Below are 16,713 nucleotides of genomic sequence, written 5' to 3' on the forward strand. Positions count from 1 at the left end.
AATAGATGAGATAAGATTTATACAGTGGAATATGACTTTGGGCAAAATATCTTATACAGAAAAGAAATTGTCAATGACTGCATGCACAGGAGCAAATAACACTTTCATGATAGAATCTTCCAAATATGTCAATATTACTAGAGAAAAAGAGGGGTATAATGTTAACTGTTATAATTGCATTATTTGAGCATGTGTAGGTAAAGAAGTGATGAATGATGATGTTTTTATGATAAGACAACCAAAATTTGATAAAATACCCACTAAGGTGTTATGTTTTATTCCCATTTGTCTCAAGTGTGTTTTTCTCTGGGACAATACTCAGGTGCACAAATACACCACTTAAAGCTTCAGCATGACACAGAAGGGAGAGCTGTCAAGGGCCAGCCTCTAAGAGTGATTTACACATGTCTTTGTCACCAGAGATGAGCATGTATTTTTGCTCATCAAATGGATTTTCTGGTTCACTAATAAACTCTGATCTAAAAATTCTGTGGCGCTAGAGGTGTGTGGGAAGTTTTTTGATAAGAAATCTACAGACTTTGAAGGATAAATATCATAAATTTAATCACAGAAGCTATGCAGCTGGGTTTTGTCTGACTTGTCATGTCTCAGATGAGTTTTGTTATGGAAGTCTGAGTATTCAACAATAAAGTCAAGAGAGATTGTTTACATGACCTTAAGTGTTGGTGCTTTCTTGATATCTAAGTGTTCATGGGATATCTCCTTCAACCTGGCTTGCAAGTAAATGCCCAGACACACACCTGAATTGTTGCAGATGATAATAGTCCATATTCTGTCAAAAATGGTTATCCTAGCTCTCTGGACTGCTGAGAGTGGTTATTTCCTTCAAGGTTGTTCATCTTATAATGTTGATGTGTAAATTGTTCTTATGGCTCTACTCCTTTTCCTTAGCATCAGACCCTGTAAGTCATTCCATGCTTATCTAGAGTCCAAACATTTATTCCATAGTATACATGTACCATAAATTGTTTAACCACTCCCCAATTGATGGGCATCCCCTCAATTTCCAATTCTTTGCTGCTACAAAAAGAGCTGCTATGACTATTTTGGAATATGTAGGAATTTTCCCTTTTTTTATATAATTTGTTCTGGATATAGTCCTAGAATTGGATTTGTTGGGTCAAAGGGTATGAGCAGTTTTATTGCACTTTGGGCATAATTCCATATTGCTCTCCAGAAAGGTTGGATCCGTTCACAACTCTACCAGCAATGTATCAATGTCCCAATCCTCCCACAACTTCTCCAACATTGATCATGTTTCTCATCTGGGTTAATCTAATGGATGTGAGATGATACTTTATTATTGTTTTCATTTGCATTTCTCTTATCAGAAGTTATTTGGAGCATGTTTTTCATATGATTTTATCTAGCTTTAATTTCTGCATTTGAAAACTGTCTGTTCATATCTTTTGACCATTTAGCAATTGAGAAATGACTTGTGACCTTAAATTTGATGTAATTCTCTATATATTTTAGAAATAAGACCTTTATTAAAACTCCTGGTTGTGAAGATTATTTCTCAGCTTTCCATTTTTTCTTCTAATTTTGGCAGCATTGGTTTTATTAATACAAAAAACTTTAATTTAATATAGCCAAAATCATTCATTTTGCAATTTATAATGCACTCTTTTTCTTTCTTGGTAATAAACTTATCCCATTTCCATAGATCAGATATATTATTTTTTGTCTATTAGTTTATCTATAGTATTGCTCCTTGAGTCTAAATTCTGTGCCTATTTTGACCTTATTTCTTTATATGGTGTGACACATGGATCTATGCCTAGATTTTGTCATACTTTTTTCAAATTTTTCCAATAACTTTTGTCATATAGTGAGTTCTTATCCCAGAGGCTGATGTCTTAGGGTTTGTCAAATAATAGATTGCTGTAATCATTTACTTTGTTTTCTGTTGAACCTATTCTAATCCACTGATCCATTATTCTATTTCTTAACAAGTACCAGGCAGTTTTTAATGACTGCTGCTTTATAGTATAGTTTTAGACATGGTAGAGCCAGGCTACCTTCCTTAGCAGTTTATTCATTGGTTCCCTAGCTATTCTTGCCCTTTTGTTACTTCAGATGAATTTTGTTACCATTATTCTAGCTCAAAAAATATTTATTTGGTAGATTAATTGGTATGGCTTTGATTAAGTAATTTAATTTGAGCAGAATTGTCATTTTTTTTATATTAGCTCAACCTAACCATGAGCATTTGACATTTTCCCAATTATTTAGAAGTGATTTTATTTGGGTGAGGAGAGCTTTATGAACAAATACTAATATACAAATTTACAATGAGGGGAATCCCAGAAGTATTAGAAGTTAAAAATCTGTTTTTTTAAATTGTTTCCTTATATCTTTAGAAAGAATTTTAATTATTTTCTATAATACCCACCTGCTTTCTGGTATCGCACTGATTGAAACCATTAACTTTAAAAAAAATAAGTGTAACAAATAGCATTTGAATTATGTAGTGTGATAAATTGAAAAATTAAGAGAGTTGTCTTCTCTGTACATTGGTGCTCATGTTCACTGACTACAGCCCTAAAAATAGTCCAGACAAAAATGCAATTGAAGCAGCTCACACACAAATTTTGACTTCTTGATTACATGATAAACATTAGCATTATGTATGCATTTCTAAAACTTCCCTTGATCAGACCCTTTCTTATGAACCAAACAGAAAATCTTTTAACTACCTTTTCCTACCCTGTTTCCTCCCTCTTCTATTCTTCCTTTATTTCAAGGCTATCCAACCTTACTTTTAAAGTTTGGGGTTTGGGCGGGGGGGTTATTGAATGGGAGACAATATATTTTGATTCATCGTTTTAAGTGAGAGCTCTGGTAACTCAACTTTGTTTACTAAAGCATTTAGTAAATCCAGAGGGTCACATAAAAATCACCCTGCAGGTCACATTATATCCATGGGCCACATTTTGGATAGCCCTACTTCATACCAATGCCTTTAATAAAACTATATATGCCCACTCTGGTCATTACACATATTCCTCTATAGGTAAAGTGCACCATAGTGGATAGCGTAGGGTCTGTAGTCAAGAAGTACTAGGCTCAAATCCAGCTCATACTTTTACTGGTTATGTGGCCCTGGACAAGATGCTTGACTTCAATTTCCTCAATTGTAAAACGACCATGATAATGATAACACCGACTTTGCAGTACTGTGAGGATAAAATGAGGAAATAATTCTAAAAGTGCTTGTCATATTGTCTGGCATTTAACAGGCCCTATATAAATGCCTATTCCCTCTCTCCTTTCTACTCAAGAACTTTCAATGGCCCCCAATTGCTTATGAAATAACAGGGCTGTCCAAAATGCAGTCGGCAGTCAGTATGCAACCCACAGAGCAATTTTTTTATGGCCAGCTTGTGGGTTTACTAAATGCTTTGGTAAACATCACTGAAATACTGCAGAGCTCTCACAAAGTATATTATCAATTGTTTAAATAAAAACTTATAAAAGTAAGGTTGGATAACCCTGAAATGAACTATACATTTGTAATGCTGGAACACAAGTCCTTCTACAAATAGATTCCAAACTATTTTTCCAATCTTATCTTATGTTAATTCTTTTCTCATTTCTACATATAGCCCAAATTGGTCCACTCTTCATTTTCCATTCTTATTCCATCTTCTCCTTTGTCCATGGTTTATTGATATCTCCCAGTGAATGAAATGAGAGTTACCTCAACAACTTCTTCTGCAGTATCTTCCTTCCTGTAACATATCACCTAGTAACTCTTTCAAACAGTTTTACTGATCTTTCTCACCTCCAACCAATCTTCAATATTAATGGTTTTTCTCCTCATTTTTTTCATAGATCTATTTTTTAACCTGGGCTTTATCTTTGCATCTCACTTGCTCTCCTTTGTATCATAGTTATTTCTCTATTCAATAAAATTTTGCATATTAATTATAAGAGCTAGCAGTAATGGGTTGTTTTAAGTGCTTTACAGGTATTATCTTATTTGATCAATCAATAAATATTTATTAAAAACATTCTTTACAAGGCATTGCAAAAAGTTCTAGGGATACTAATAAAAAGAAAATGTATAATTCTCTGCCCTCAAAGACCTTACCTTCTAAAGAATAAGGCAGCATATAATTCATTACATACATGATAAATTCAAAACAAGAGGATGATTTTCTTAGAAAGGATTTCACAATCATCTAAAGGTCAAAATAATTGAGGACTGAAGGAGACTGAAAGTGACATTAAAGGAGAAAGTTAGTGCAAAGGCATCAAAAGTACAAATAGGAGATCGCACATCATATAAATAATAAGTGGTATATTGTGACTACTTCAGAGTGTGTTAATGATAAGAAGGGTCAAAACTTTGAAGAGCTTTAAAGACTAAAGGGAATTTATATTTGGTGTCTATTAGGGAATCATTAGAATTTATTGAGAAGATGTTTGGATGTGTGCCTTAGGAGAATCACTTGGGCAGTTCTGGGCTAGATGAATTAGGGTAGAAGACAAGGACTCCAATTAGAAAGCTGTGGAAAATCTCTAGGTGAAAGATGATGGCGACCAGGTGGATGGAGAAAAGCAGGTAAATGTGAGAGAGAGAAGAGAAAGAAATTATGAGATTTGACAATTGATTGGATGTGTGGAGTAAGTAAAAGAGAAGGTATAAGATGTCATTGATATTGTTAATCTGAATTCCAGAAAAATGGTGATGCTCTTGACAGTAATAAGGAAGTTTAGATGAGGGCTGGTACAAAGGAGAAAAATAATAAATTCTATTTTGAACATGGAAATTGTTATACCTATTGATTGTTTTTGAAATGTCTAACATCTAGTGGTGACATAGACAAAGATTTCAGGAATGAGACAAAGATAAGAAAAATCTGGGAATCATTTGCATAAAATGATCATTAAACCCATGAGAACTGATAATGTCAACTCTCATCTACATGCAGATGATTATTGCATACATGTGTTTAGTTTTCACATTTTATTATGAAGGATGAAAATAGTCTTTCACTTTAGAAATCATTATTTTATTATTGCTGTATTCAGAAAATAAACTGCTGACATTGGTGAGGGGTAGCTTTCTAGGATAGATATTTCCTCTTTTAGTCTTATGTGAGATGAATGCCTGACATCCACAGTGGCTGTATGTCCTGTCCCCTGCACTCTGGTAGGAATGGCACAATACATTATTTTGTGAGGATTAGACTTTTGAATTAGATAGTCATTTGTTCTCAGGGAACCAAGATCTAGGAAAATTTTGGAGGTCCCTAAAAAGGAAGTGTTAGCAGCTGCACAAACACTTTTGCCCTAGAGAGAAAATGCTTTGAAAAACAATGGGGCTCTCTTCACAAGCCCCACTTGGATATGTAGCCAACCACATTGTAGAGTATAGGGATGATAACAATGGCAATAAACACAACATATGATCAGGGAATAAAATAATATATTCTCTTTGTACTGAGATTCTTTAATAGAATTTAGTCAGGTTAATGCTTTACCTAATTAATGTTGAATATTTTATTTAATGATGTTTAAAACACACAGTGTTTATAGAAGTCATTAGACTAAAGTAATCATGGTGCTATTTGACACATTCCTAAGCAAAATGATTTTTACTATCTTTGGTAATATAGTAGAAATACTGACAGAATTAAAGTTGTTGATCCTTATTAGAATTCAATCTGCAATACTTAATAGCTGAGGACAAAAAAACAGTTCACAAAATTAACCAATACATTATAAAAAGTGTGACGTTGTATGCAATGCTCTAAGGGCATAGCCCTTCATCTGCAAAGAAGTGTAGGATGATATCTTCTTATATCAATTCTTTGGGGGATATTTGGTCATTGACTCAACATCTTATAAAAGTGATAGTTGAAAACTATCTTTACATGTAATTTAAAAAATAAAATACAAAAAAAGTTAAAAATAACATGAAATTGACTGTGTGACATGGGGGATATTGGAACAGGACTGCCTGGCAGTGTATGTTTATATGAGAATGAATGAACAATGTATGAACAAAGTAAAATTGAAGCAGAACTAAAGAACTGTGAAATGCAAAAATTTGAAGAATCCACCCCAAAGGTTCACATGGATTATTTTTATTGAGCATTCCAATCTCATATTAGTTTGATCAATCATAGCCAAACACACTGTAAACCAGACTCTAACATAGTTATGTCATTTGGTCCTCTTCAAGAATGAAGAAAAACAGCCTCAATGTAATAAAGGGATGTGAAACTCAAATATACATAAAGGCTTTCTGCAGATACATATTTACTGAGAACATCATATAATAACATTATTTCATATTGCATTTTTATTTATTTTGTTAAGTATTTTCCAATAACATTTTAATCTAGTTCCAGCTGTATTCAAGGGTATTGCAGGACCCATATTGCCAATATTTCAATAGAGTTTATACTCACTTTTGGGGATTAAGGGAGCTTTAACACATTCAATTACATATATAGATAATCTTGCATAGAAATGCATCACATTCAACAAGAAAATAAGGTTGGAAGGTTAGTAACATATGAAAGTATAACAGCACATAAAACAAATATTTTGATATGTAATGGGGAATTAAGAGGGAATAAAAGAAAATTAAAAACTGGATTCAGGTTGAACATACCACCTAGAAATGCCTAAACAAAATTTGGGAAATTATTTTGCTGCTTAAAAAATACACTATTTGAGTAAAAGTAGAACCCAGAGTATAATTGATCAAAAGAAAATATAGACTTAGAAAAAATTAAAATTCTGATCAATGTAATTACCAATCTTGTTTACAGAGAACCTCTGATGAAGCATATTTTTTTTTTCCATTCTGATAGGAAGTGATGGACTCAAGGTACAGAAAGATACAGATATTTTTGGACATGACCTCTTTGGTTATTTGTTGTTGTTTGTTTGGCTGTTTCTTTGATATAAAATTTTTGTCTTTTTCTAGACATTTAATAACAATTAAGCTGAGGAGTGGGTATTTTTTGCTATTCCTTCTCCAGTTCATTTTCTTTTTTTTTTTGGATTTTTAAAATTTATTTTTATCCATTTGTACATGTATATTTCCATGTACATGTTTATTTCCAAGTTGCAAGTTTCCCTCCCCCTTCCCATCCTCCTCCCGTCAGTTGGGAACAATCAGGTTAGCATTTTAGATACATATTTTGCTGAACATATTTATAAATTAGCAGTTTTGGCATGGGGAATTAGGATTAAGGGGAAAAGATACATAAGAGATATATTTTAAAACGTGTTCATCAGGGGCAGCTAGGTGGTGCAGTGGATAGAGCACTAGCCTTGGAGTCAGGAGTACTTGAGTTCAAATCCAGCCTCAGACACTTAATAATTACCTAGCTGTGTGGCCCTAGGCAAGCCACTTAACCCCATTGCCTTGAAAAATCTAAAAGAAATTTTTTTTTAAATGTACATCAGATTCAGTAGGGTTTTTTTTTTTGTATTTTTTTATGCTTTGCTTCTCTTCCTCTGGTTGAGGATAATATAGTTGATAAACTGTCAAATACGTTTGTCCTAGCTCTCTGGGTGGCCAAGAGAGGTTGCTTCCATCAAGGTTGTTTATCTCATAATGTTGATGAGTAAATTGTTCTGTTAGCTCTACTCCCTTTGTTAAGCATCAGATCCCATTAGTTACTCCATGCTTCTCTAGACTGACCATTTATTGTTTTTTATAGAACAATAATATCCCATAGTATTCATGTACCATATTCCATATTATGCATGTACCATATTCCATATTATGCATGTACCATATTCCATATTATGCATGTACCAATATTCCTTAGTATTCATGTGCCAGAAGGGTGGGTATTAATGATAGTGATATCCCAAAGGACGATTTTTTTTTCAAGAAGTATAGGAAAGACCAAAAGAAAGTTCAAAAAGAAGCTCAGATAAGCAGAAGTTTTGAAAGTAAAATGTAAACTTACGGTATGCTTGTTTTTAACACAAGGTTTTAGGAACTGGAGGCTTACATTTTTATTTAGAATGTAATAATGATAAAAGTAACTGACCAAGTATATGGTTACCCAAAGGAAGGGAAGGAGGAAGAGAGAAAAAGATGTTTTCCTAATTGGGTATTCAAGTTGTGCAATAACAGTATTTCAAAGCCTCTTTCCATCAACTTCATCTTCAGGATACTGTTCTGCTACATATATAGATTTTAGGAAAAGATATAGCAGCCACAAATCAACCATTTTGATATTCAATGTATTAGACACACACTGATTGTCCTTAATACATCATGTCCAGCAGATGATCAAGTTTTTTTTTGTTTTTTTTTCCTCAAAGAAAGGTTTCATGGTTTGGAAATGTACTAAGATTTTGTTTAGGAGCACAAGTCTTTGATTTCTTAAGGGAGGAAGGCAATATATGAAATAGAGAGCTGTACTTAGAGGTAACTATTTGAACCTGAGTTCTAATCCTACCTTGGACACTTAGCTGTGCAACCATGGAAAGTTACTGACCTTTCATTTCTTCCACAAATTCCCCTTACTGATCTATCTGAGACAGTAAAAGTTGTTGATGTCTAACTTCTGGTTGATGTCACTCCCCACACTCCATTCAATAAACACCAGTGATTTCAGTTTTCTTCCACCTTACTCCCTACCATGTACTACTTAATCCAAGGAAACTAGTCTTCTCACTGGAACAGCAAAAGGACACTCCATCTCTTGGCTTCAGGTAATTTTTTCTGATTCTCCAGCAAGCCTGGAATGCTCTCTCTCCATATGTGTTCATATTAATTAACCTGATTTCCTTTAATTACCAAATTAAAATTATATCTCCTACAAGAATCCTTCTGTAATTTTTTTTTTAATTCTAGCACTTTCTACCTTGTTTTCTTATTAATTTCATATATTGTTTGCCTGCATTGGTGTGTTTGTTGTCTCGCTCATTAGGTACTGTGCTGTTTGAGAGTAGGAAATTTATTTTTCTCCTTTTTTCATTTCCAGCATTTAGCACAGTATCTTATATAGAGTAGGTAATCAATAAATATTTATTGATTGATCAATTGACTTGTGAACATCATAAAATGTGTCATAAAATTAAGGAACATTTCATGTTATGTAAACCTATCTTATCACTTATGTTGACTAAAAAGATTATCGATGATTAAAGTTCATTAAAGATTTTATCACAAGTTTTATACCAACTTTCTTTATCCTCTAGTGGCAGTTAATTTAACAAAAAACCACTAATTTAGAGGTAATTTATCAGAAAAGGAAGGAATCAAAAGAAAAAATAAATGTCTGATCAATCTTCTTATTATTTTTTCTTTTGTGATCTTACTAATCAACAAATAAAATATTTAAGCAACATAAACAAAAAAAAATGCACAAGAAAATAAAATGTCAATGGTACACAATAGATAACACACCAATCCTGGAGTCAGGAGGACCTGAGTTCAAATTCAGTCTCAGACACTTAATAATTACCTAGCTGTGTGACCTTGGGCAAATCACTTAATACCATTGTCATGAAAAAAACAAAAAAACAGAAAAAATGAATTTTCATGTAGTTTAGTTTAAATGCACAGTAAAAATAAGAAAAAAGTACTAAAACTAACATATTAAGTCCCTTTATAATGTTTTGTTTTATTCTGTATTTTTTTGTTGTTGTTTTATTTCTTTTAAAATGTTTTTGCATTTTTATCACTACATATTTACTCTCATTCTGTCTTGGAAGTTTAAAGCATGAGAGTCAATGATTTTTATCATTTTCTTCAACTTAAAAGGTGATTTCACAGAAAGAAGGCCTAAACAAAGCATTCAGTAGTAAAAGGACTAGTCCCTTTTATTGATCATTATATTAAAATGACCAAGTCTGAGAGCAAGAAGTAAAGTATGAAAACAAAGGAAAAATTCTAATACATTTATCTTTCTTCAGTCTAAAAGAATTGATACTTCTAAAATAGAGTGGGGAAAGAATGTGAATTACAACCAAATATATTCTACTAGAGAAGATATACATTAATTCTTAATTGTGCCACCCTGTGGACTTGGCTTGTTGTTATGCCAAATTCTTGTTACTTCAGTCATCTGGATAGCTTAAGAATGAGGTCACAGGCAAAAAGCTTTCAATAGTGAAATATGAAAAAGGTCCCTGTTTGATGTCAAAGGACTTCACTTAAAATCTGAGTTCTGATACTTACCTTGGACAAGTCATTTCTACTGAGATATGTTTCCTATTCTGTAAAAAAAAAAAGGGGGTGGTGAGGTTAGAGATGATAATTTATAGTTCCTTTTAGATATAAATGTATCATCCTAGGATCCAAGGTAATAATTAGGAAAGTTGCATAGGAAATGAAAATGTTTGTATGGAATCTTATCAACATATTTCAGAATAAGGAGAAGGCAGAAAATCTGAGAAGCAGGTAAAGACAATGTCTCTGAAAAAGACTGATACGCAACAGGAGCTTTTTCTGGATATTAACAGAGAATTTCCAAGTTAGAACACATTTGTTTTGATCATTGCAATAAGTCTCATTAATTTTGAAAAATTGCAAAAACTGCATATTGATACTTTAGCCAGACTTTTGTTTCTGCCCATTCTGAAGTGTCTGTTCTCAATTAATGAAAGACCTCTGCCCTTTGATTATAATCCAATGACAGACAACATTCTTTTATGCATTAGGGCCTGGGTAGAAATTCCCAAACTTCTCTGTAAGTGACAACATTTTATGAAACAAATATTAATTTTATACCTTGATTTACCCTTCTATATAAACTTTTAAAGATTTTTATAGTTATATCTCCTGACTCATTTCACACGTTACTATACAATGAAAACTGATGGTGGATTACTCATTTCTATACTACTTTTGAACTGTCTTCTCTATTGCTATAATCCTTAGTGTGATTCTAGTTGAATCTCTTATATTAAAAGTGAATTACATTAGAGATTGCTTTGAATGCTTCTGATGTGTCAAATTTTTCTGTAGTAGCAGCAAAGGTTAAAAGAAGTGGAAGTAATTGGCACCTTTAATAAATATTTTAATGGACACTTTGCAAATGGATATTGAGTGCTAGTAAATGCTTCTCCTGACTAATCAGTTTTTATTTGTACTACACATCATAATGTACAAGTGAGAAAAACATACACATCATGCCAAAGAAAAAGAAATGTGAATGTTTTTAATAATTGGAGGCATAATGGAAAAGGGAGAACATAAAGGTTATTCAAACATTTTCAAATGATTAAATATTTCTATTCAAAAGGAAAATTTCATAACATTGACAAAATAATAAAAGATTGATTATAACTGTATTATCATGAAACAAGAGTATGCTATAGTGAATAATATTGATCCTGTGAATTGCTTCTGAAATTGTCTATCTATATGACTGCTGGTAAATCATTTTACCTGTTATCATGTCAGTCAATTATTTTTAACTTATCTACTAAGTAACAAATATGTTGTGTTAGAGTACTGGATGGTGTGCCTGGCTTGATTTCAAGAACTGAGTTCAAATATATGTTCAGACACTTAACCTCTATTTGTCTCAGTTTTCTCCATAAAAATGGGACTGTGGTGAGTATAAAAATAAGCTTATAACAGTAAAGAACACAGTCCCTCTACAATCCAAACATTTATACATTACTGCAAAACTATATATCTTGCCCCTGCCCATTAGGATGGTAATTATGGTCTCACATTGAGACTAGAGTAAATCTTGAGGCTTGACTGGTAATGGAAGAAGTGAAATTCTTCCCCATCATATGCATCACATGCATGCATACACACACACACACACACACACACACACACACACACACACACAAACTAGTACTTTACAATTCCATCCCTGAAAAAACATGCAAATCAGTTAGAGCTCCCATATTTATTTCCTCCAAAATTAAAAATTTTCTAAAATCATAGACTTAAAAATAGACATTGAAATATATATATATATATATATATATATATATATATATATATACATATATGTATATATATATATTAGTGACCTAAGAACTAAAAGTCATTATTCTGCCCTAGGAGTTTGATGCTTAAAAAATTAAAACAGACCACTTAGTGGGACTTTCACATTAATTTTTCATTGCCTAAACCCTCTTTATATTCCATGTCTTCTGGTCATCCTGGCCAGGGCCTAGGCTTATTATTTCTTGTCATCTTCTCAAAGAAAATTGAAAGCACAGAAGCCTCAGTCTGCTGACAACTTTGAGTGAGGGACACAGGATCTTCTGATTTCTTAAACTTGTTGTGTTTGCCTCCATAGTGAGAAACATATTCAAATTAGGTTTAATCTCTTAGGCTGAGGGAAAGAAACACCAATAAAAGAAGCACTAACTCACTTAAGTGGCATGAACATGCATTGCTATAAGTTCTAGTGAGTAGGGCAGTGAAAGATTGAGAAAAAAGGAAAAGATTTATCTTCTATGCTTCAAAGAAAGTCTCAGTAATAATTTTGCTCCAGACATTTTTGAGAGATGTAAGAAAAAGTTTGAGACTAAAAATTATTTTTTAAAGTGTAATGAACAGCTCAGTGGTCAATAAAGTGATTGCCTAATGGTCTCAAAGCATCAAGTTTTTCATTGATGAATTAATATTTGTGACAATAAAAATGTTCAAAAGAGCTCAACTTGACTTCTTGTATGCTACATGAGAAGGAATGTTTTTATGGCTGCCTCTTTTACTTATTTTTCAATATTTGAATGAATCTATGATACCATTACCAATACATATTCCCTCCAACTATTTAGTTTGCACTTCTCTGTGACTTTTGTCTAGACCTCCCATAAGTTCATACAAAGAGGTTAAGTTCTTTTTGTGACATTTTGAGCATGTCAATAAGTCAATATTAATCAGTTTCTTTTTGTCTTTTCAGAAGACCATCTTGTCTTGCAGTAATTTAATCTAAAGATACTAAGTAGCAAACTAGAATTCAAATCCAGCTCCTCTGTCTACGGATCTAATGCACTTTCCATCCCATATTAATGTTTACTTCCTGAACTGATCTTTTGTATGAATTTTTAAAAAATGGCACCACTGAAAGGAAAAGACAAGAATTCAGAGATTCATCAAGGAAAGGAAATTGGATTCAGAAATGACAAACACACACAAGTGAAAATATTCATTCTTTTCCACCACACAAAAACACACATACGCATGATGAGTAAAACCTAATTCAAAAATTTGGAGACATATGAATTAATACTGACTGAACTGAACAGAATCAACAGAATATTGTGCACAGTAATGGCAACATTTGTACTGATCAACTAGTATAAACTTAGCTCTTCTCAAGGATAAGAGTGTTGCAAGAGAGTGTCAAAAGACTTGTGATGGAAAATTCTATCCACATTTAAAAAAGAACTATGGTGTCTGAAATCAAATTGAAACACACTGTTTGCACTTTTCTAATTTATTTTGTTTTGTTTTTTTCCTTTCTCATGGTTTTTCTCTTTTTTTGTCTGACTCTTTCGTAGCATAAATGATATGGAAATGTTTGACATGATTATACATGTATGTTCTATATCATATTGCTTGCTATCTTGGGAAATAGGGAAGAATTGAAGGAAGGGATAGGTGTTTAAAGCTCAAAATTTTGCAAATATGAGTGTTGAATAATATCTTTATATGCAATTAGAAATAAGGAAATAGTTAAAATAAATATAAAATACCTAAAATATCACCTACATCGTATCCTGGAAACTATGATACAACACAGATCAAAAAGTGATGATTTAGAGAAACCTGATATGTTATGTAATATAGATTATATAATCTAACTGTAATGTTATTAACTTACAGTGAAAACTTGGGTATATAATTTTATTCACCCATAATAGAATGATACTGTTTGTCCTTTACAGAATTCACTAGGATGCAATGAAGATTATTTGAATAGGATAAGTTGAAAACTTGAGCTTCCATAGTATTCTATCAATTCAGCAATCATTGCAAAATACCTAGAGGTGGCTAAGGTCCACTTTCCTTTACTAATTGTGTGGTTATCTCTTAATTAGATTTTGAGTCCTGTAAAGAGCTATACAATCATAAAACAGGAAATTCTCTCCCAGAGACAAGAGCTATAAAAATATCTTGTTTTTATGCTTCTCTCAATTAATGAGTCAAAATTTTTTTTAAAAAATGATCTTTTGCATTGGAATTGGGTAAGCCTAGAGTGCAAGAGGAGAGTATTAGTTACACTAATTATACTCCACAGCTAGGTGGCATGCTGGATAGAACATTGGCCTTAGAGTCAGGAGTTTGAATCCAGCTTCATACATTTGACTAACTGTGTGACCTTGAGCAAGTCACTAAAAACGTTGTCTCACATCCAAAGTCATCTCTAGCTGTCCTGATTCATACCTGGCCTCTGGACCCAGATGGCTCTGGAGCAGAAAGTGAGACTGGTAACTTAACACAGTACTCCCTCACTCAAATCCAGTTCACATGCTTGTCATGTAATCTCTTCCCTGATGTCATTATCTTCTTTAAGAATGAAGGACAGGGAGAAGAGCAGAGTGGGCACCATGGCAGGCACAGGGCATCTTGTGGTTCGGGGCTGCCGCCAACACCACCTCTAGGGGAGCAAGTGACTCGCCGGGAGCTGCCCCCAATCTGTGCACCTAACGATCTTTGGAACTTAACTGAATTTTGAAATCCATCTCCAATGAAAAGGGCACCATCAGTTGGAGGTCCCCAGGAAAATACCCCACCATAAGGAGGCTGGGGATGGGTTGTGGCTGTTGGATCTTTCATTTCTATTGGCTTCTCTTATGCATTTGCCAAATCAATTACTGTATTCTTCAAAGAGATTGAAGTCATCTTCAATACCTCTGCTAGTCAAGTCTCATTGATATCTTCCATCATGTTGGCTGTTACATATGGAGGAGGTCCCATTAGAAGTATTCTGGTGAACAAGTATGGCAGCCGACCAGTAATGATGTTTCGTGGCTTCCTATAAGCATGTGGTTTGGTTGCTGTTTCATTCTGTAACACTGTGCAAGAGCTGTACTTTTGTATTGGAGTTATTGGTGGTCTTGGACTCTCCTTCAACTTAAATCCTACCTTAACTATGATCATCAGATACTTCTACAAAAAGCATCAATTGGCAAATGGCTTGGCCATGGCAGGGAGCCCTGTTTTCCTCTCTACCCTGACCCCTATCAATCAGATTTTCTTTGATATCTTTCGCTGGAGGGGCAGCTTCTTAATTCTTGGAGGTTTGCTACTCAACTGCTGTGTGGCTGGCTCTCTTATGCGAGCAATAGGACCCAAACCAATCAAAAAGAAACATCTAAAGAAGCCCTCCAGGAAACCGGGAAATTGAACTCCTCCCAGAAAGTTTTTGGGGATGCCAGTAGAGATCTTATATCTGGAAACAGTAAGCAGGGGAAGTGCTCTGTCTTCCAAACAATTAATAAGTTCCTGCATTTTTCCCTTTTCAAGCATAGACTTTTTGTTGTACCTCTCTGGCAATGTGCTCATGTTTTTTTGGATTATTTACTCCCTTAGTTTGTCTTAGTAAATATGCCAAAAGTCAGAGTATACCGAAAGAGTCTGCTGCCTTTCTGCTCTTCATTTTAGCTTTCGTTGATATGGAAGCCAGACCCTCCATGGGCCTTGTAGCCAACACAAAGTGGGTGAGACCTTGAATACAGTATTATTTTGCTCTCTTGGTGATTAGTAATGGTATATGCTACCTATTGGTTTCCTTAAACACCACTTACTTTGGGTTTGCTATCTATGCAGCATTCTTCAGATTCACATTTGGCTGACTCAGCTCAGTATTGTTTGAAACACTAATGGACCTTGTTGGAACCCTGAGATTCTCCAGTGCTGTGGGCTTGTTGATGATCATGGAGTGCTGCCCTGTCCTCCTGGGGCCACCACTTTTAGGTCGTCTCAATGATATATATGGAAACTACAAATATACATACTGGGCCTGTGGTGCCAGCCTGATCATGTCAGGCATATACCTCTTTATTGGTATGGGCATCAATTATCACCTTTTGGCAAAAGAACAGGAAGCAGAGGAGGAACTAAAAAAGGAAGAAAGAGAGGAAGAAACCAACATAGATAATATTGAGAGGGAAAAAGAAACCAATAAGACTAAGAAGTCTGTCCAGCAAGAACTCCAAGAAGACCCCAAAGAAGAAGAAAATCCTATTTAAGACTGAGACATTGAGAGGTGGGGAGATAGAAAGGAGAGCTGAAAAGGGTCTCCTGACTGACTGGTACCAGCGATGCTTAATGCAGAAAAGCATATTTCTGTGCAAAATTGTACCAGGTGTTCATGAAATTTTTCATTTTTTAGTTTTTCCCTTTTATATGTAATATCACTACAAACTAAATCTGCGATATTTTGAAGGGGAATAAGGATGAGGGAAGGAACTAATTTTTATATATTTGATTTTAATAGTGACTTGAAAATACTTATGTGCCTTAAATGTCTGTCTCTAGACCTCTTCATAAAGCCCTAACTTTATAAATAGTTTAATTTTATTTTGTCTTTAAAATTTTCTTGCTTTTTAAAAATCAGGCAGTAATCATACCTGGAAGAAAAATACACCAAATCCCATGTGATGATTAAGACAACAATCTGAGGGTTGATCTAGTCTGAAAGTACCCTTACTTCATGGTACTATTGTCCTGTCCTTCCAGGCCTATAATCCCAGGGAGCACTGTTGAAAAAAACTGAC

At 33.8% G+C, this 16,713-nt stretch overlaps 1 pseudogene; it reads left to right on the forward strand.

Annotated features, from left to right (window-relative positions):
* The first annotated feature begins 14,681 nt into the window (after positions 1-14,681).
* Positions 14,682-16,185, forward strand: LOC141498909 (monocarboxylate transporter 1 pseudogene; annotated as a pseudogene).
* The last annotated feature ends 528 nt before the right edge of the window (positions 16,186-16,713 follow it).

Source organism: Macrotis lagotis, chromosome X, assembly GCF_037893015.1.
Source record: "Macrotis lagotis isolate mMagLag1 chromosome X, bilby.v1.9.chrom.fasta, whole genome shotgun sequence".
Lineage (NCBI taxonomy): Eukaryota > Metazoa > Chordata > Mammalia > Peramelemorphia > Peramelidae > Macrotis > Macrotis lagotis.